Raw genomic sequence first — 22,401 nt, forward strand, 5'->3', positions numbered from 1 at the left:
ATAGCCAAACTGTGGAAGGAGCCTCGGTGTCCATCGACAGATGAATGGATAAAGAAGATGTGGTCTATATATAGAATGGAATATTACTCTGCCATCAGAAAGGATGAATACCCACCATTTGCTTCAACATGGATGGAACTGGAGGGTATTATGTTGAGTGAAGTTAGTCAATTGGAGAAGGACAGTCATCATATGGTTTCATTATATGGGGAATATAAGAAATAGTGAAAGGGATTATAAGGGAAAGGAGGGGAACTGAGTGGGTAAATTAGAGAGGGAGACAAACTGTGAGAGATTCCTAACTCTGGGAAATGAACAAAAGGTTGAAGAAGGGGATGTGGACAGGGGGTTGAAGTAACTGGGTGATGGACACTGAGTTGGGCACTTGATGGGATGAGCTCTGGGTGTTATACTATATGTTGACAAATCGAACTTCAATAAAAACAAATAATTTTTTTAAAAAGAAGCCACACAGAGGAGGCAGTGTGAACATACAGGGAAGATCCTGGAGCCATAAGGTCTGCAAGAAGCAGGGGCAGATCCATCCCTAAAGCTTCTGAGGGAAAGTGGCCCTGGAGCCACCTTGATTTCACACTGTTGGCCTTCAGAACAGTGAAAGAATGAATTTCTTTTGTTCTAAGCCACGAGGATTGTAGCAATTTGTTACAGCAGCCACCAGAAACTAATAAAAGTGGTTTCTATGCTTAAAAAAAAAAAAAAAAAAAGAATTGCTCCTTGGTTTGCTACAGTCCTATGGGACTTGTGAATGCAAGCTTCACTGTTTATCAGAGCCAAGAGATGTAGCGGCCCAGCCCCTGGGTGGCAGCCTCAAAGGCTGAGATGCTAGACCTTATGTACAAGATACTGGTAATTTAAAGCAGGCTAGAGAGAACAGTCAGAGGATGCATCTAATGGCTTCCCAGGTCCCCAGGAGGATGATATTTGTTTTTTCCTGGATGCACACTAAATTTCAAGTATATCCTTAAGCAGCAACTTTTAATATGTACAAATAGATCCCTTTCAGCAAAAGACTAGTAGGTATTTTTTGTCTGCTCCCACTGAGCCCTGAGGGAATAGCCCTGGTGAACCTCCTAGTGCCCACTAAGATCTGTTTCTTTGTTTGCTAAGCTTTGTCAGTCATGTGGACAGAAGCCCTGTTGGGATTGAGAACTAAGTGTTTGGGGGATACATCCCTCAGGTGGGAATTTTAAAAGTTAGAGCACTAAATATTGGGTCCAAACTCTTCACCTTTCAGGGAAAAGCTGGGAGTTGAGAGTTATCCTTCCATTTATAAGGCTCTATACCAGGAATGAGGTTTATGGCAAGCATGTGCTGCAGCCTTTTTCTACCCTTTCAATGTATTTTCCTCATTCCCCTTGATGAGGGAGAAGACTAGCTGAAGGCAAAGCACAAGCTAACACCCTGCAACCCCCCACCTCACCATATAGGATGTGTGAAATATTCCTTAAGCATTCCTGGCTGCCCTAGAACAAAGGAAAGGGAAAAACAAATGGTTTACTGAGATAAATCACAGTCATGCAAGATAATGAATCCCCATCAGCTTGCAATTGTCTTGATTTGCAAATAAAAAGCAATCTCCAAAAACCTATAGACTCAATTTCCTAGAGCCCTCACATCACCCTCCCTTCCATAGGATAGAAAATATTATATAAACAGTCACTCCTCACGACTCCAGTGCAGCTCTTTCTGCCCTGCTTTAATAAAACTACCTTTTTGCACCAAAGACATCTCAAGAATTCTTTCTTGGCCATTGGCTCTGAACTCCAACACTCCAAACCACATCAACCTGATGTGTAAGAGTTTCTCTGCTAATTTCTAGATTTCTTTCAGAGGGTGCTGCTTCATGTTAGTTGTTAGTTGTACATTCAGTATGTCCATGGGAAGAAAGGAGTTCAGATACTTCCTATTTTGCCAACCAAAAATAGTGGTAGCAAAATTTTAACAAAGTCTTGTTGTGCCCAAGATTATGTATCCGAGAAACCACCAAGGAGCCGACACCGATGCAAACACACGAGGGTTTATTTACAAGCTCGAGCTTGGGTCCAAGTATACCCGACACAGCGGAGCAGGGACTTGGACCCCGAGGTGGGTTCCAGCTTAGTTTTATGGGCTGGTCTAGGGAACCTCCAGAAGGGGTGGAGGAATTTCCCAAGTTCTATTTACATTCTGATATGGGGCTTTCAAGGGCATTAAGCTCTGTTCTCATTCTGATATGGGGCTTTCTAGGGTGTTAAGCTATAAGCTGTTTTTTCCTGTAACTAAAGTAATGTAAATTTCAGCTCTTATTCACAGGGGCCTGGGATGGCTGTACTTGTGCTAACCCTGAACTTAAGGTGGAATGGCCTTAATTTTCTCAGCCTCCACTGTCTGAACTGGTGACCAAATCTTCCCTTGTCCATTAGTATCATAACCCAAGAAAAACTATAGAGATATGAAAAGGATCAGAACCCCTATCTTTAGAATTATCTGACCATTTACAAATGGATTTCATTCACTGGCCCAAATCACAAGCCTTTACAATATGTCTTAATAATGCTGAAAATAGTCTGGTGAGATTGGCTAACATTCTGTTACCAAATGATTATGAATTATGTTTTTGTCATCTGGGAAAATCTTCAACACTCACTAGTGTTTTGGAATATAGGTGAGGTTTGGTGAGGTGAGGTCCAGAACCAATGACCAAGAAAGAATTCTTGAGACAACTTTGGTGCAAAATGGTAGTTTTATTAAAGCATGGGGACAGGACCTGTGGGCAGGAAGAGCTCCTGCCCTGGGCTTGATTATATACTTGGGAGCTGGGGGAGGAAGGGAGGAAAAGGTTTTCAAGACAACTTTCATATACTAAAGAGGACCTGCAAGATACCGGAGGTCTTGCCATTGTCCAGCATTCAAGTGAAAACAGTTGGGAGCTTCCTGGAGGAATGTGACAGTCTGCCCACTTCAAGTATCTGTCATGGGCTGCAGGTAATAAGGACATTTAATTGTATATACATTTCCTTGTGGAAGCTAGTTTATTGATAAAAATGCTTTGTTCTTGTAAATTAGTAAGACATTTGTAAACTGAGGGAGACTTTTGTCTTGCAGGATTGTGATCTCTATAAGTTCACTATTTGTTTTTCCTTTCCTTAGCTTTAGGGCAGCCAGAAGTGCCTGAGGAATGTCACACACATCTATCTCCTGGTGGTGGTGGTGGGGGGGTGTTCAGCTTCTGCTTTGTTCTCAGCTAACTTTCCGTTCCCTCATCACTAGTAAAAGAGAAATCCACCTTATAAAGTGAAATACTTAAGCAGTTATGAACAGAATCCTAAAATAGAATAAAGTTTTCAAAACTCTCAAAGAACAGACTTACAATATTCTAAATCAACACAATCCAATTCTTCAGAAAAGTTTAATCTACTTGGCCTAAATTTTACCCATAGTCCTAATGATCCACAATCTACATAAAACAAACTCCTATAAACTCTTCTGAGTTCTCATAAATTTTTTTCAAGAAAACTTATGAGTCTTACATTATACTATACTTCTGAACTGACACTCTACATTGTCACATTATGATTATATCATATATTGTTAAAATAAATGTCACATACAGTGATATATGCTTGGCAAGAACAAGTTACATTTCCAAAAAAGACACCAGTAGACATGCATCTACATAATATATATCCAGGAGACTGAATGTACTAGAAAAGACATCAATAAAAAACAAACTTAGCATTACTTAGGAGAGAACCATATTGAGTTTCTGTAAACGCAAATACTGCTCTTGAATTCCAGGGTATATACCCATGAAATCATGTTTTCCTGTGTAATGTGCATGGGATTTAGTTTTAATACTAAACTATTAAAATGGCTAAATCCTTTTTTGTCCTTCTCTATATATACTTCCTTTTTGCAAACTTTTAAATTACTTTATTTGCTATTATCAGACAATTGTAATGGCTGACAATCTTTCCAACTGTTGAGTTTGCCATTTGGCCTTAGATCCCACTATTAGAATGAACTTCAATACATCAACATGCCTTAATTGGGTCTACCTCTCAACAGTTAGCTGCTTGTTTTTTTGTCACAGAGCCTCAAAGAAATTCATAGCCTGTCAGGGATATAAAGGAACATAGGACTAATAATATAAACTATCATCCAATTATTTTCTCATAAATCTATATATACAGAAACCATTACATTATTTGTTTAATTACACCCAGAGTGAAGCCAATTAAATTTTAATAGCAATTCCTAACAACCTCTGTGTCTGTTAAATGTGCACCATTACGATTATTCTTGTATGATCACAGGGCCTTCCCAAGCTAACCCATATCAGAATGTGTCTCAGACTTTACCACGGTTGTCTGACCTTCCCAAGTATTCATAATGAATTGTTAAAAGTCTGATATAGGGGTGCCTGGGTGGTTCAGTCAGTTGAGCATCTGCCTTTGGCTCAGGTTGTGATAGTCCTGTTGTGTTTGGGATGGAGCCCCATAAATGCTTCTTCTCCTTCTGCAACCTGCCCCCCACCTCATGATTTTTTTTTGTCTCATTCTCTCTCAAATAAATAAAATCTTTAAAAAATATAAAAATAAAAAAAAATTTATTTACCATGATGGATCTAAGACACCCAATTTCATCAGTTCCCATAAGGATTTCTACCCTACACTAAAATACATAATCTGTAATTAATCTCTGACTTTGCTCCAAACAAAAATAAAATATTTCAAATTTTAAAGGCAAAAAAATCAACATAAACTTATGATCTAGAATATTCTTAGACAATAAAATTGCCTTTAGCTATGTAGTCATCAAGCAAAATGGGAGTTCAGAAAATAACTCATACCTAATTGGGCAGCTTCTTTGGTCGACCAAATTGAATGATGAGACTTATTCTCAAGGTTAGGTACACATCAACTCAAGATCTGAAAGTAGAATGGATTTCTAATGTTGCTTATGATGACTGGAATTATCCACATTCTTGTAGCCTTCGTTCCTATCATGTATCTTAGTACTTCTATGTTACTAGATCGCCATTATCCTAAGCAAGCCCAGGAGTGAAATTTATGGATCATAGGGCATATTTTATTCAACATGTACAATACCAAAGACTCACCCAAGGTGATTTTATCTATTTATTTTCCCACTTGCAGTGATGAGCCTTCCAGTTACTCATGTTCTTGTTAATATTTAGAAGTGATAGTTTTTCATTTCAACCATTCTGGTAGACACATAATGGTATTGCACTATGGTTTTAATTCACATTTGCCTGATGAAAAAATGTGGTTGAGAACAAATGTTTGCTCACCCTGTGGATATCCTTTCAGTAAAGTGTCAGTTCAAGTCTCCAAATATTTTTTCCCTTGAATTACCTTTTCTTATAAATTTGTAGGAGTTCTTTATGTATTCCAATATAAGCCCTTTGCATTTTTTTGTATTATAACTATCTTCTCCCAGTCTGTGACTTGCCTTTTCACTCCCTTAATGATGTCATTTGGTGAACAGAAGTTCTTAATTTTAATATATCTTTCTCTTCAGTGATTTTGTGTCCTATTTAAGGAATCTTTGCATATCGAAGTGACAAAAATAATCTCTTATTTTTTCTAAGTACTTTCTTATTTTTTATATCTCATATTAAGATATGCCTTCCACATGGTATTAAATTTTTCTATTATATCAGTGAGGATCAAGTTTCATTTTTTTCCATGTGAATTTCAAATTGGCCCAGCACTATCCAATGGAGAAACCATTCTCTGAAGTGCCACTTTTATAATAAGTCAAGTGTCTACTGCATGCAGATCTTTCTTTGTACCAATATCAAATAATAATTACTGTAGCCTTGTAAGAAGTTCTGCTATCTGATAGAGGTATCCTCCAAAATTGTCTTAGCTACATAGATATTTTATAACTAGCTCATGAATTTCCACAAAGAAACATCTAATAGGATTTAGACCAAACATATCCTCCAGTTCACTATATCTTATCTTCTGCTGTTTCCAGTCTATTGTTATACCCATCAGAGAAATTCTTAATTACAAACACTGTATTTTTATCTTCCAGTTCTAGAATATTCATTTATTTCTTTTTATGGGTTCCAATTCTCTGTTGAAAATCTCCATATTTTGGGAGTACATGAATGGCTCAGTCAGTTAATCATCTGATTCGTGGTTTAAGCTCAAATCATGATCTCAGGATCCTGAGACTGAGTCCCACATCAAGCTCTGCACTCAGCGAGGAGTCTGCATGGGATTCTCTCTCTCCTCCCTCTGCCCCTCCCCCTGCTCATGTGCACATGCTCTCTCTCTAAATGAATCTTTTTAAAAAAAAAACTAAAATCTCTATATTTTTTACTATTTTGTCCATCTTTTTCTTCATATTCTTAAACATATTACTCAGCTATTTTAACTATATCTGATACCTCGAATAACTTTATCACCCATGTACCTTTTTTTGCTATCTGTGTTTTAACTCTTGCTTTTCCCTTTAGTATGCCTCATAAATGTGTATCACCTCCTTGATATTGTGGATAAAATCCTGTTCAGGACCTGGATTATATATTTCTCCAAAAAAGGTTAAGATTTTGAGTTTGTGTGTTGCGATTTTTGTTTATTCATTCTGTTGTTGTTCCGTTCTGGTTGCTGCTGTCTCATTTTGTTGTACAGGCAGGTAGCATACCAGCATATCCCCTGATCCTGCCAAGCCTTTGTTTTAGGTTGTATGAGAGCGCAGTTACTTTAGCTTCGCTTCTTATTGGTACAAAACTCCTAAAACATGCTTGACTTTTGAAATGTGGTCATTACTTCTAGAGCCTCCAGGGTCCCAATATTAAGGTCAGAAGATTTACCAAGATGTTTATCTTGGGGGACACAAACTTGAATCTCTTTTTTTCCCAGTACCTAATTGTTGCTGAAATCTCTACTCAGCTCTTTCGACTCCCAGCTGTTATTTCTCTGTTTTTTCTTTGAGATTCACCCCATACAAGTGCAGCTGAGAAGCTGGCTGAATACTTAGGGGAAATTATACACATATTTTAGGGCTCCTTATCTGTAGTTCCCTCCTCACTGGGTATTTCCCTTCTCTAGGATATACCGTCCAGCTGCTTTGTGGCCCTGACCTCCAACCTGTGTGCCAGCAGTGTAAAACTGCCACATTCTGATTCATTTTCAAATAGAGGGTTTGTAGATGTAATAAATGGCCATCCCCCAGTCTACCAGCTTTAATGAACCAGCTTATTCATAAGTAACATTAACAATCCATATCATTTTTGTTTTTCCCTCATTTATTAACTGGAACACTGACCAAGAATCATGTAGTTCTAAAACTAGGAAAGATCACATAGATTTTTTTCATTCCAACACCTTTATTTCAAAAATGAGAAAAATAAGCTACACCCAGAGATTAAAAAATAAGACTGAAATCTAATAGCTTATTAAACAATCTATTTCCAAAGCTTTATATAGATTTTCTTTTATTGAGCTCCATCTTACCATTTTCTTCTCTCTCTCCCATTCTAAGACTGTTTAAATTGCTCAATAATTTTTGTAGTGACTACCACAAAATGACAATTCTCCATTCTTACTGTTCAATACGGTTATTCCTGAAAAACTTATCTCCCTAAGTATGATGGCTACTTCACCAAATGTTGATAATGTTATTCTCACTGCTCTCCTTATGCTTGAAGCAACAGTAATAAAGATTTCTTCTCCAGCTGAATCCAAGAAAATGTTTGCCTCATTAGCTCAGGAAACGCTATCACAAGCTAATTCATTCAGTATTAGAGGCAGGAATAGGTAACATATGGTTTCACTCTGCAAATGCAGTCTCAAGACATTAAAAAAAAAACAAAGCAACACATTCATCCATGTTTCTGCCACTGTGGAATTACTATCCAATGAACCAAATCTATACATAGTAACTATCACATAGAAGTAGCTTTCCTTTCTTTCTGAAATAAAGAATGTAGCCCACAAATTCATTCACCTCCTCCCGAAAACTTGGTTATTGTTAGAACTGGAATTAGAGTCTTATGGGAGAAGTGATGTAGAGGCAGGGAGCCAGGAAAAAGTTTCTCTTTCTTCAAAGCATTCAGGAATCAATATGTTTTTTTCTCCCTGATACCCACAGATAATCTATCTAATAAAGAAATTATAAGCATAAGTTATAGTAAAAACTGCTACATGTAGATCAAAATTCATTTTTTTTCCCTCTTAGCCAAACAGCCAATCACTGTGTTGTAGTCAATGGAATATTGTCAATTCCAAGCCTGGCCCATAAAGACCTCCCAGCCATGACCTCATGCTCTCTCCCCACATGTCAGCTACATGCAGAAAAAGACAGTCCCTATAAGGTAGGTAAAACGATATAATGGAAGACACTTGTAGTCCAGAGTAATTTGTGGAGAAGTCCCGAAACCCTGTCACTGCCGATCCACATTGGGCTATGCAATTTTTAAAAACTTTCCTATACAATAGTACAATATAGGAATATAATTGATTTTTACTGTTCTATCAAAAAACTTGCCAAATTAATTAATTCAAGTTATTTATTGTACAGTGCTTAGTATTTTCTACTCACAATCACATCATTCATGATTAATGATCATTTATTTCTTACTTTCTAATCCTTACACCTTTTGTTTCTTTTTCTTGATTTATTCCACCCCCCCACCCCCATAAACCCGGCTATGCTCTCCAGTAAAATATTGAATAGAGGTGGTGATAGCTGGTATCTTTCTTATGCTTAATATCCAAAAAAATTGTATTATGTTTTTGCTGTCAGCTTTTTTAGGCATACATTAGATTAAGAGATTTCCCTTTATTCATATATTGCTAAGAGATTTATTATGAATAGGTACTGGATTTTATCATATACTTTTCTGCAACTGTTTAATTGACTTCATGTTTTTCTATATTAATGTGGTGAGTTACACTGATTGACTGATTGAGTTAATAATATTAAATGAATCTCACACTCCTGGAATTAAACAAGTTTAGCCTAATATAATATCAATTTTTTTTCAATTTTTATATTACTTTGTATATTATCATTTTTATATTTTATATCAAATTGTTGTTCTCTCTGTTTTTCAGGATACTTCCCCAATACCTGTCAAGATTTGCCAGTGATTTTCCTTTCTTATAATGTCCCCATAAGGTTTTAGTATTAAATTTTTGTTAGTTTCATTAAATGAGTTGAAAATTCTCTTTTTTTCCTGGAAGATTTTCTGTTAGTGTTTGACTGAATTCACCTCTTAACCCATGGGCAACTGTAATATTCTTTGTAGAGACATTTTTTTTTAAGATTTTATTTATTCATGAGAGACACAGAGAGAGGTAAAGACACAGGCAGTAGGAGAAGCAGGTTCCCTGAGGGGAGCCCCATGTGGGACTTGATCCCTCGACCCTGGGATCACAACCTGAGCTGGGACCCTGGGATCACACCCTGAGCTGAAGGCAGACGCTCAACCACTGAGCCACCCAGGTGCCCCCAGATAAATGTTTTGAAGAAGATGAAACAAGATGTGAGAGCTGAGAGAAAGGACTTAGGCAAGAACTTTCTAAAGTGGCAACTTTTAAGCGGGATCTAAAATGATTAAATAGGACCCAACTAAGATTTAAGGAAAGAATATTCCTGGTAAAGAGGTAGTTATGAATTAGAAAAACAAAATCCAAACCAGAAAACAAAACAGCATTGCAACTATACGAAGAATAAGGAAAGCCAAGATTTAAGGAAAGAGTATTTCTGGTAAAGAGAACAACAGGTAGGAGCAAAGGCCCTGAGACAATGTATCCCCTACCTCAGATGTCCACTTTCTTCACATTTTCTCCCTCTTTTAAAAAACTCAGGCTTAAAAGTAACTAAAAATGGTGGCTCAGTCAGTTGAGGGTCTGACTCCTGATTTTGGCTCAGGTATCTATCTCAGGGTTGTGAGTTCAATACCTGAATTGGGATCCATGCTGGGCATGGACCCTACTTTAAAAAAAAGAAAAGGAACTAAAAAGACCTGAAAATGTTGCCCCTTTCAGAGGCCCTTATGATTTACTAAGATACAAAGATTAAATTTAAAGGGAAAAACTTCAAAAGTGAAATTTCTTGAGTTAACTCCACTCAAGAGGCAGTTAACATCTCTCTGCACCTACAAAAATAAAATAAAAATTAAAAATGCTGACATGGATTATTGCCCACTCAGCTCTACCTGTGTCTAGTCAAGATTCTCAGTGAAAGATATACTTTGATGCCAATTTTTCACATCTGATGCAGGAACTGAGAACTTGATAGGCACAATAGCTTCCACCCCCCACTCCCATCCCACCCCCCAACCCCGCACAGGAAGTTCCCAATGCACCAATTTGCCACATTTCAGTGCTTTGTGATTTGGACTTCTGAAAGAGACTACATTTCCTTGTAGCAACAATGATATTAATTGCAAAGTAGACCCCTAAGGAAGTCAACAGAAGCCCGCCCAAGTTAAAATGCTGCTGATAGTCTACAAATTAGCAATGGAGAACAGAATTCAGCTTCATAGCTAGGGAATATGCAGGAAAAGTGCTGAGTGAGAAGTAGTTTATCTTGAGTGGTACTACATAAAGAAAGCCAGGATCAAGGAAAATGAAGAAGGAAGATTTTGAAGAGACTTTCTAGTAACTTAAAAATCTGGTGGATGATGAGATAGGTTGCTTACATGTGTCTAATTTTGCTCCATGAACTTTGGCTTTCCTTATTCTTCGTATAGTTGCAATACTGTTTTGTTTTCTGGTTTGGATTTTTTTTTTCTAATGCATAACCATTCATGATTAGAGATGGGTGACTCAATGCTTTTCCCAAGTTTGTGATGGTGTTAAGGGTTCATGCAAGTTATAAAAAGAGTGAGGGTAAGAGAAGAGAGAGAGGTGTGAATCAGAAGTTTTCAGAGTTCAGCACATACCAGAATTCCTCAGAGGATTTATTGAAACACAGATTTCTGAGCTTCATGCCACAACTTCTGATCAATAGCTGTGGGGTGAAGTAGAGAATCTGCATTTCTAACTAGTTCCCAGGTAATCTTGGTCCTACTAATCCAGGGACAATACTTTGAAAACCTCTAACCAAAACACAAAAGGTTCAAGGCAGACAGAACATTGAAATTTGCAGCACTGCTGTTGGCTCTGGCAGGTTGCTCCTTATCACGATGTTTAAGGATATGTCACTGACTGGTCACTATGTATTCATGTCAAGGGGTTGAGAAAGGAATCAATATGTCAGGCAGCAGCGTTGTCAGTGTTTTTAGGTGTCTGAAAGCAGGTGAAAGAACAGTTCCTCCCAGATTTTTATGGTTCTCTTTCTTCCCATACAAAGAACAATTTCTAGAACTATCTGAGGTAATTCTGGAAGCTGATTTAACCCTTTCAGACCCAAAACACACTACCTTAAGGGTGTCAGTTTATAACTTACTAGCAAACATGTATTAACACTTACTAGTTTCAAGACACTGTAATAAATAGGAAATGGGGAGAGGGGAGATTATTTCATCTAAAGCCAGAGCAGGCCTGTACATGAGCAACTAAAGCCACATCCTTGAGGTGAATCAGGTAAAATGCAATGAGTTTAAATGTGGGAAGGATGTTTCCACCTGGAGAAACAAGTCAAGCACTAGGGCATGAATATGAATAAGACATAAAGCTATGAATTTAGTTAATTGGGAGCAAAAGAGGGAAATGACAGATGGAAAATATATGTCCAGGAAGAGAGAACAACGTGGAGAAAAGTTACACAGGTGAGAGTAGAAAGCAACAAGAAGTTCCAGTTGGCTGAAGTGTAGGTCCCAGGAGGAAGGGACAAGGAAGATGGGAAAAGTAAGAGAGTATTATTATCATGAAGCCCTTAAATATCAGGAAACACATTTGAAAGTGACTAAGTATCAGGGGAGCTCTTAAACTTTTTAAGCATAACAGTGATGATCTGGAATTCCACTGGGCAGCAAATGTGGAGGTGTGAGAATTCTGTTATAGTAGCCAGGACTTCCCCAGGGCTCAGAAATGAAGGGAGGGGACAGAGCAGTTACCCAGCAACAGATGTGAAGTCAAGAATAAGAGAAAGAGAGAAAGAGAAAAAAATAAGAGAGAAAGAAAGGAAGACAAAAAGGACCCTGATATTTTAAGCCTCAGTAACTAGCTAGATGGCAGCATTTCTGATAGGAACGTGGAAGTCTAAAAAATATTCAAATACAGGGGCACCTGGGTGGTCAGTGGTTAAGCATCTGCCTTCAGCTCAGGTCCTGATCCTAGAGTCCTGGGATCAAGCTCCACATCAGGCTCCCTGCATGGAGCCTGCTTCTCCCTCTGCCTGTGTCTCTGCCTCTCTCTCTGTGTCTCTCATGAATAAATAAAATGTTTAAAAAAATATTCTAATACAAAAAGAATTGCTGAACTACAGATATCATACATTCTCACTCCATAAGATAGGTGAAAATTTCATTATAAAAGCCTAAACTTGCCTCATTCCATTCTCCATCCCCACTAGCCTTAGACTACAACTCTGAAGTCAGTGGCTATCAATTTTTTTTCTACCTCAATCTGCATATGAGAGTATAAATAAATATATAACTGAAGTAAAATGTTGAGAAGCAATACTTAACCTTCCCATGTATAATGTACTCTGGTATTTTCTATTCTGTTCCATTTCACTTTTTAAATATATTTGTAGCCACCACCAAATTTATTTCCTGGCTCACAAATGGGTTGTGGGTTTCCCACAGTCAGGAAAACACTGTCCTAAGCTGGAAAATTCAGCAATTATGTAGACAGTATAGAAAGATGAAGAATAACCTTTATCACATGTAAGGGGGAAACATATATAGAAGCAATGAATTCTTACTCTCCAAAATGTTTTAGATTACTTCTCCAAAAATGTAAGACACCTATAAATATCAAACAACATTGGATAACTCCTCCAGTAAAGGGAAGGAGAATACATTCTGTGCCTATTTTAACAAGATGATCAAGACATTGGACAGAGTTCATTCGTGCACTTAGTACTGAAAACTTAGTACTGTCAATGAAGACCCACATTTATAACCTAGTAAACTGAGATGAAGGAAGTTAAGCATTCACATCTCCAAAGCAAGCTTTACTTTATGAAAGGATCTTTTCACTAATTTTAAATAGAAACAATCCTCCTAATGGATTTAAGTCCATAACAAAATTAACTAACCACTTGACAGAACCACTGAAAGGGAAACTAGGTTTAAATAGCATTGTCAGGGCACCTGGGTGGCTCAGTAGGTTAAGCATTCGACTCTTGATTTTGACTCAGATTGTGATCTCAGGGTCATGAGATAATCCCCGCTTCAGGCTCTGCACTCAGCAGGAGTCTGCTTGAGATTCTGTCTCCCTCTCCCTCTGTCCTTTCTTCTGTGGTCTCTCAATCTCTCTCTCCCAAATAAGTAAATGAATTAAAAATATATATATTGTTAATTTCTTCTCCATCAGAGAGGAGACAGAACATTGTAACAGGAAAGATGTTCCAAGAAAAGATGTCTCCATTTATAAAACTGTTATTTATACTCAACTTGAAAAAAGTATCAGGACAAGGTAGGGCTACTGCAGCCAGCAGTGATAGAGCATGCCTTGTTCCTCACCTAGGCTTGACCAGAGGGGCAAGAATTGCCCATAAATAATTTGGAAGTACAGTTTGCTCACCAGCTATTATTAGCCATAATACATCACTTTAATGAAATAGATTCCACCCATGAAATTCCCTGAAGACTGAGAAACAGACAAGTGGATTGCATTGACCTGTCATAACGAACCCATATACAACTTTATACGCAGTAGAATAAAAACTGACCCAAAGTGCTCTTTAGTATACAGGCTATTGTGCTAAGTACTTTAACACCTGTGATCCCCTAAGAACCTGATGAGGCTCACTATAAGAAGGGAAATAACTCAGCCAAAGCCATGTAGCTGGGAAGTGCAGAGCTGAGATTTGAAGGTAAGATTCCTTACTTTCTTAACTCACTCTGTAAGAAATATAAGGACAGTTGCACAAGAAGCAGGTCAAGTGATCTCCAGTGTGTCCTTTGTGGAGCTTTATTCAAAAAGGTAACTGGCTTCTGAGTGGATATTTGAATATACAGTATATGCAGCAGGACAGGCAATCAAGACCTTCAACAATAAATCTTCCCAGATGCTTGGCTGTTGAGATTGTTTTCTGTACTCCTTCCACCCCCTAATCGGTCTACCTCCCTCCACCTTTTGGTTTTCATTTCTTTCCATCAGTAGCCATGGTAACATCCAAAGATAAAACACAGGCAGGAGATTCTCGCAAGTATGTGAAAACATGGCTCCTTGCCAGCATTTTTCATCAGTATAATGCCGAGTACCACATAAACACAGCAGCACTCTCTTCCTCCCACCCACTTAGTGGCAGCCAAGGCCATTTGTGAATCTTATGAGATGACTGACGGGTACATTTGTATTCATAAACTTGCAGATCAGTCTTTCAATATTTCAAAAAAATGCTTGAGCTGGAAACTGGTGAGTTCATCTCACTACTCCCCATTAACTCTTTCCAAAGAACAAGGCATTCTGCTCATTGTTTATCTTAATCAGAGGTAGCTTCCCATATATGCTGATATTCAGCGAAATTTCACCACAAACAGGCTCTTCTGAATTTCTCAGTTAGACTGTGAATACTGAAAGATAGGAGAATGGAATCTGAAAGCAGGCTTGGTTCAATGTGTTTTACTTAAAAACAGCCTTGATTAGATTCATGAATATCTGGTTCACCCAGCCAGAATACCTAATTATTGACTGCATGGTTATAAATCAGAGGAGATTATAAAACAATGATCATCTGTCTGGAACACATTAAAACATGAAGGGCTTGTAGGCATGAATACCATGTGGATGGGTGCATTGTATGTATGTTTGAGGATAGGTGTGAAAACAACGGTCTTTTTTTAGCTTTATTATATTTCTAATTGCCTAATTTGGCACGGATAATTGTTATTTAGAGTTATTAATTTTTTTTAATCTACTGGATTTCTCTCCAAAAGTACTAATGGACTTTCTAGTGGACAATAATCCTTAAACACACAGCCTACATCTTTTTTTTTTTTTTTAAGATTTTATTTATTTATTCATGAGACACACACACACAGAGGCAGAGACACAGGCAGAGGGAGAAGCAGGCTCCATGCAGGGAGCCTGATGTGGGACTCGATCCCGGGTCTCCAGGATCATGCCCTGGGCTAAAGGCAGTACTAAACTGCTGAGCCACCCGGGCTGCCCCACAGCTTACATCTTTAGGATGCAAGACACACTGACCTCATGATTCCCTGACCTCCTCAATTCTAGAAATAGCTGTTTGTGAGTGCTTATTAGGTCAGAGCTATTGATGCTTCTGATGCAGAAAATGTTGGAGTCTGGAGCTGATGGCCAAAAAAGAATTCTTGAGACATTTTGGTGCCAAAAGGTGGTTTTATTAAAGCACAGGGACAGGACCTAAGGGCAGGAAGAGCTGCATTGGGGTTGTGAGGAGTGGCCCATTACATACTTTCAAGTTGGGAGAGGGTCAGAGAGAGTGTAAGTCTCTAGTCAAGGTTTTCAGAACCTTGAAGGTGCTAGCTGTTGCTAGGAAAAGGTCATTTATTACTGTCTAGTAAAACCCCAGTCATGAGACGCTTCAGATGTATATCAGTGGGCCATATGCTTGGGGGACAAATGCCAACATACATCTTGGGGAGGGGGTAGAGATAAGGGAAATTTCTAAAGGAATTCTTATATGTTAAAGTAGACTTATAGGGTCCTAGGGGATTGGGCTAAGCTTGCCTTTTGCCCTTAGCAAAGTGTCAACATCAAGGCAGTTGAATTCATAAAGGAAGGTCAATCTGCCTGTTTCAAGGACATGTCAGTGGGCTGTAAGGAAATTTATTTTTTTTCTTTTGTCTTTTTTTTCTCACATCACTTCTTCTTATGATTGTAAGATGCCCTTCAGCAATGACCATTAGGACACTTTGAAAAAGTAAGGTTTATTTCTTATAAAACCTAGAAATTACACAGCACACCTAGAGCCACCCATGGAGGTCACAGGTAGAGAAAGTGCACGTGCTCTGAGATTCTGCTTTTATTGGGGTTTGGGGTCCACAGTGGGGGCTCATGGGTGGTGGGCTCACTGTTTCCTGGTGTATTTAAAATATAAGACCAGGAATTTAAAGAGAGGGAGGAAAAAAAAAAAAGTGGCCCAAATGGTCTGTTATCAAAATTAACAAACTTAAACAAAGGAGCTTTGCTGGGGGAGATGACGTGGCTCTTTACTAGTTGTGTGGCTGGCAATGTGTTTATACACAGCCATCTTTGAACTGGATGCCCCTTTTTTTATTTTTTTATTTTTATTTTTAATTTTTAATTTTTATTTTATTTATTTATGATAGTCACAGAGAGAGAGGCAGAGACACAGGCGGAGGGAGAAGCAGGCTCCATGCACCGGGAGCCCGACGTGGGATTCAATCCCGGGTCTCCAGGATCGCGCCTGGGCCAAAGGCAGGCGCCAAACCACTGCGCCACCCAGGGATCCCCTGGATGCCCCTTTTAAATGGATGCCTCAGCTATCAAAGTTTCAATCAGGGGGCACCTGGGTGCTCAGTTAAGCATCTGTTTGCAGCTCAGGTCACGATCTCAGGGTTCTTGGAGAGAGCCCCTTGGTAGACTTCCTGCTCAGTGGGGAGTCTGCTTCTCCCTCTGCCCCTCCCCACTCTCCACCTGGCTCATGATTGCTCTCTCTCTCGCTCTCTCTGAAATAAATAAATAAAATATTTTTTTTTTTGTTTTTAACACTACAACACTTTTGTTAGAAAACAAAATTGTCAGGGCTTATACTGATGAATGCATTTTATGAGAGAGAAAATGGAAGCTTAGAGTGATTAAACAATGTTCCTGAGGTCACGCAACAAGGTAGTAGCAAAGTGAGAGTGGGGCCTAGGTCTGTGCTGCCCACACTTTTTCCTTTCATCCTTGTATCATTTACCCATAGCTTCAGTCACCCACCATCAGCTGCATATGCATCTGAAGACATTCCACAAACTGTGAGACCTTCCGGCTACCATATTTCTCATTTCCTCTTTTTGCATACCCCACCAGCACTGTTAGCACAAAATCCTTCCTAGCTGGTCCACTTCAGCCTTTTGCTCAGCTGCCCCCTTGATTCCTACAAATCTGTCCAATTCTTCAACTGTCCCATCTTGGCACTCATCAACCCTTGGTACACCCTAATCCTGGAGTCCACCAACTAGTGATGAAGCAAGCCAAGAAAACAGGTGGACTGTTTGTACACAGAGCAATGTTAATCAACCTCAGTTTCGTTCTCATTATTCCTGGGTAAACAGTTAATACACCCCAACTTGACTCCCAGTCACATTCCCCACACTGTATTTCAAAGGTTCTGCCCTCAACTCCTGGTCACAGCCCCTCTTATTCTTTGTTCAACAAGAAGCTCACATTCCATTTCGCCAAAGTGATGTAAGCCCTTTGACGTGACATGCACAATGCTCCCCTCTTCATATCAATCATTTGTTTCTCTTGCTTCCATCTCAGAGGGCGAAAAATATTTCATCTCAGAATCTATACCATCATGCATTGCCTTTCAACAAGTTTTTTTTTTAAAGATCTTATTTATTTATTCATGAGAGACACAGAGAGAGAAAGAAGCAGAGACAGAGGCAGAGGGAGAAGCAGACTCCATGCAGGGAGCCCGATGTGGGACTCAATCCCTGGACTGTGGGATCATGACCCCAGCTGAAGGCAGATGTTCAACCACTGAGCCACCCAGGCGTCCTGCCTTTCAACAAATTAAATGACACAAAAAGGAAATAATCAGTCAAATCCAGAATGGGAGGCATTCTACAATATAAATGGCTGAGTTTTTTCAACTAATAAATGGCATGGGAGAAAAGGATTGTCCGGGAAGGGCTGTTGCAGATTGAAAGAGATGTAAAAGAAATCATAACCAAATGCAGCATACAGACTCATGTTGATGCCAATTAGAGCACGCTCTATATGGAAAGACATTTGGAGACAACTGGGGACAATTTCAAATATAGGCTATTAGATGACAGTGAGAAGTTGATGTTATTTTTTTTAGTCTGATAATAGCACTATGGTTATGAAAACAAAGGTCCTTATCAGTGTAGAGGTGCATACTACATTATTATGAGTGACATGATGCATGATATCTGGAACGTGTTTCAGAATGTTTTGGCAACTTTTTCTTCCCTGTGTGGGGAACGGATGAAACAAATTTTGGAAAATACTAGTAACTATCCAAAGCTGGGTGATGGGTAATTATAGATTGTCTGTACTCTTGTGTATGTTTGAAAACATACACGCTAAAAATTTTGAAAATAATAAAAAAACTGAAAATCTTTTAAAAATTGTTATTTAAAATTATTCTTGTTCCCTAACATAGTAAATCTACCTCCATTTGATCATTACTCTCTTGTCTTCAAAACAAGCCTCTTCTGTCCTAATCTTTTCTGAATAGCACTGTTTCCGGAAGCTGTAATTATTTTCCCATCTCTCCTGAAACCCTGACATTTTAAGAAAAGAGTCCAGATCATCCAAATGATATTCACTCCTTATCCCTCCCTCCCAGCTCCTCTCGCCTCCAGCAATCTGACTATTGTCACTGCTAACTTTTCTAGCTCTAAAAATCTAGGTGCTGAGCCACTACCCAACACACAGAGGTCTGTCTCTCCAAACTCTTTCTGCAACCACCTGTCTCTTTTCTTCTAGCCCATTCTAAAGACCGGATTACACTGATCAACTCACATAATCATCTCCACAATCCTATGAGGTAAGTACTAGTATTATCTCCATTTACGGAAGGGGGAAATTGAGGCTGAGGAACACTGAGCATGTAACATTGTTACATGCTCATACAGCTAGTAACTGGTGGGGCTGGAAGCCTAGGAAGCCTGCATTGGCCCATGACCTTAACCACCATGTCAATTGTCTCTTATTGGAGTCTAGCACAGGGCTCCTTCAGTTCCACCCGCCTGTGTCCACAGCGTACAATGCCATAGTAGATAAATATGTTTGGGACTTGGAGGTTCTGTCACAGTGTCCTGTTTGCCCAGAAGAAGGACCTTTCTGCTGTTAATGGGACAGTCTGATTGTCAGCATGGTCAATAAAATCACGACAAATTTCACTTTATTTTTAATAAATAAATTTGTCAGCCAAATGATCCAAACATGACAAGCTGAAAACTAAATCGACAAAGCAGCTAGTGAATGAGCAAGGACTTTATTCTCTAACGTCTCCTAAAGCCAAGCAGCAGCAGTCCTACTCAGAGATGACAGGAAGGTGAAGGTATTTTAGGTAATGATAACGTGGCCTCTAGAGGTACTATTTTTGTAAATCTTATCATTTCAAATGGGAATAGATGAATCTGTTTTTCTTCTATTTTCAGGAACTCCATGGGGGAATGAAGTCCAGGTTCCTGCAGGTGGCCCCTGCCTAGGCAACCAGCCTCACTGCTGCCACCACTTGCTGATGTCTTCCACACGGTCTCTTTGCAGGTTCCTGATGGGCTGTGGAGTTTAAGCCCCAAGGCCAGGAGTATCTTTGTTTCCAGCACACACCTATAAGCCCACACTGAACTATAACCTCCTTGGCTGTCCCTTTTCTCCACTTGTTGGACTCTCAGAGCTCTTTGCCATGCCCTTATATGTCTCTCACTCTGTTGTACTTGTATCCACATTTTGGGGAGCTCAGCTGAGCTGGGAGAGACCCAGCTGAGCTGTCAGGTGTAGAAGCAGCCTATAAAACAAGACAAAAATGAAGGCATCAAGCCCTTAATCACTTACTGCAATAGTAGAAGTCATCAACTCCTTTTCCATTTGGCCCCACAGAATGGTACATGAGTTATCCAGTGCAGACCAGAGGGTCCTTCTGTCACGTGAGTTTTGTTTTATGGACTCTGACATGGGATGCAGGGGGCAAGCAAGGTGGGCTAGAAATGAGCTGAGCCTAATGATGGGAGGGAAGTGTCTTCAAGGTTCTCCCCCTCATTTCCTGTAAGAGCAGCTGGGGGTGGGGGTGGGGGGCAGGCTACAGGACTCTGTGAAGGGCCCAGTGAAGAGACCAAGAATGAAGGTACTGCAGGTTGGAATATAAAGATGTGAAAGATCATGACTGCAACTCCCTGCAGACTTCTGTGCCCTGGCTGTGCCCCAAGCCGGGCATGGTGAGGACAACTTCTCCCTGAGGCCAGCCATAGAAGGCCTCTGTAATTGACTTTAGCCAGGCCTAAAGAATCACATCTATGCTTTTAATCTGGAGCTGGACTCCTCACACATCAATCTGTCTACGCTACTGAATTTTAAGTTCTTGAAGGCATCAGTCATGACTTACCTTTGTTTCTCCACACAAAGTAGATGCTCAGCAACCTGAAAGATCCTGTCCATTGAGTGACTGTTTCACCTGAGCATTTCCATCTGGATCCAATCAGAAAACCACTGGAATAGAATACTCTTGCTCTGCTTGTCTTATCTGTTAAATCTTAAAAGGTACAAATTTAATACACTTTAACAATGTCATACCAAGATCCACCTAATTCAAATCTGTCCCCAAAACACAATTATATTACCTTTGGCCACCATCAAAAAAATAATTCTCTGGTTTAGTAGGTCCAGAAATTAACACAGAACTGCTACTTGTACTATCAAGTTCATGTTGTGCTGATTCTGGTGCTTATGACAAGGGTTTTGAAAGTACATGAATCTGATTGATATTCAGAATTTAAGGTTCACAATGACTATTGTTTTTTTAACTTCCCTTCATTTATTATTAATGTGAGGCATCTCAGGAATATCTGATTTTGTTTAGCATAGTTGTTTTCAGTCTGATTATTCTTGATATTGCAGATTCTAAATGCTTGGAACTTGAGTGCCCTGCCTTCAAGATATATCCCTAGGCAATCTATAGGGAAAGTCATGGTTTCAACACACCTAGAGGAAGAGCTGTGCCTTATGCCTCTTTCCTTCCCCAGTCTATACTATGGGTCCTGGGATATGCCAAAGATTCAATACACAGTTGTCATATTGAATTGACCTACGCTTCATCTTGAATGTTTGATATTTAAATAATTGTCCCTCTTTCTTTCTGATTTATCAGGAGGAAGAGGCTCTTATTTTAGGAAACACGGTCTTGTGGAGACGAAAAAATGTTCCCTTCTTGCCTTTTAGGTTCTTTGGCTGATATAATAATTAAATTGACACAAAACAGATTAACAGAAGAAAAACAAATTTAATTACATATATACGAGATTCTCACAAGGACATGAGACTCAAAGGCAGTTTGGCAATTGAGGTGTGTGTGCCATCCCGAGTTAAGAAGAGAGTAGTGACCTCGAGTTCAACAGAAGAAAAATAAATCACAGGAAAAGTAAATGTGTGGTAAACAAATGCCTGCCAAACCATGCAAATTAGTCTTTCTGATATAAAAATGATCTCTGGTAATAGCTCTCTTCCTTATACAGGCCTGTATCTAAAATCTTCTGGGCAGGTAAGGTGGAGGTAAGAAATTCCTTCTAAGTCTGCTGGGCCTTGATTGCCTTCAAACCAAAATAACCCACATGCCAAAGTAGCATATTTTGGGGTAGTATATTCTACTATCTCTTAGTCTCTGGATTATAACTTCCTGATTTATCTACTGTATTTCTTCACATGTATTATTAATGCAGTCTCAGCAAACCACAATAACATTTTGGATTTTATCACCCAGCAATATTAGTCTCTATTTTGACAAAATTCGATATTAACTTTTGATTACATGTATTTGCAGAATATGCAGCTTTAGTAAAGTTGGAGATAATATCATTAGATTTTATTAATCATTTCCAAACTGCTGTCCTGAGTATCCTGAAAAGATTGTTACCACTTCTTCTTCTGCTTATTAACTTTAAATCGTTGAGTTTGTTCACCCACATCTGTTCTCTTTTTCATTTGTATCCTGCCAGGTATTAATTATCTTTTGTAGAGACTGCGGAAAGATGGTGTTTGAAAAATGCTTGAAAAATATGATATATGTACAAACACATGGCACAAGTAATAGAAAGTACTAAATGAAAGTCCTCAACCAAAGCAAAAGCATAGAAACACAATTAATGCCAAGTGAACTATGAAAAAGAGCCAATACACAGCTTTTAAACTTTAATTATTGCCTGTGTCACACAGAAGAAAAAAAAAAACTATTTCTAGCACTTTGTGTACCTGCTAAAGAGTCTAAATGGAATCAGATATATAGGTATTTCTCTGGTAGTTAAAGAGGTTTGTATCCAAGTACTGTGTAAAGACATTAATTAAATCCCAATTTCAATCTGTGCTAAGACACTGCTCTCTTGAAGCTGTAAATAAATGA

General features: G+C 38.9%; 1 long non-coding RNA gene across 4 annotated transcripts in view; it reads right to left on the reverse strand.

Annotated features, from left to right (window-relative positions):
• The window catches only part of LOC111094009, a 156,768-nt gene that overhangs the window by 84,467 nt on the left and 49,900 nt on the right, over positions 1-22,401 (reverse strand). For 3 of the 4 annotated variants that reach the window (XR_005384397.1, XR_005384395.1, XR_005384396.1), the window contains exon 3: positions 20,395-20,541. This is a non-coding gene — a long non-coding RNA (uncharacterized LOC111094009). Of the gene's footprint in view, positions 1-19,174; positions 19,801-20,394; positions 20,542-22,401 lie in introns of those variants that run through there. The other variant, XR_005384398.1, reaches the window with a different exon arrangement.

This window comes from Canis lupus, chromosome 35 (genome assembly GCF_011100685.1).
Source record: "Canis lupus familiaris isolate Mischka breed German Shepherd chromosome 35, alternate assembly UU_Cfam_GSD_1.0, whole genome shotgun sequence".
NCBI lineage: Eukaryota > Metazoa > Chordata > Mammalia > Carnivora > Canidae > Canis > Canis lupus.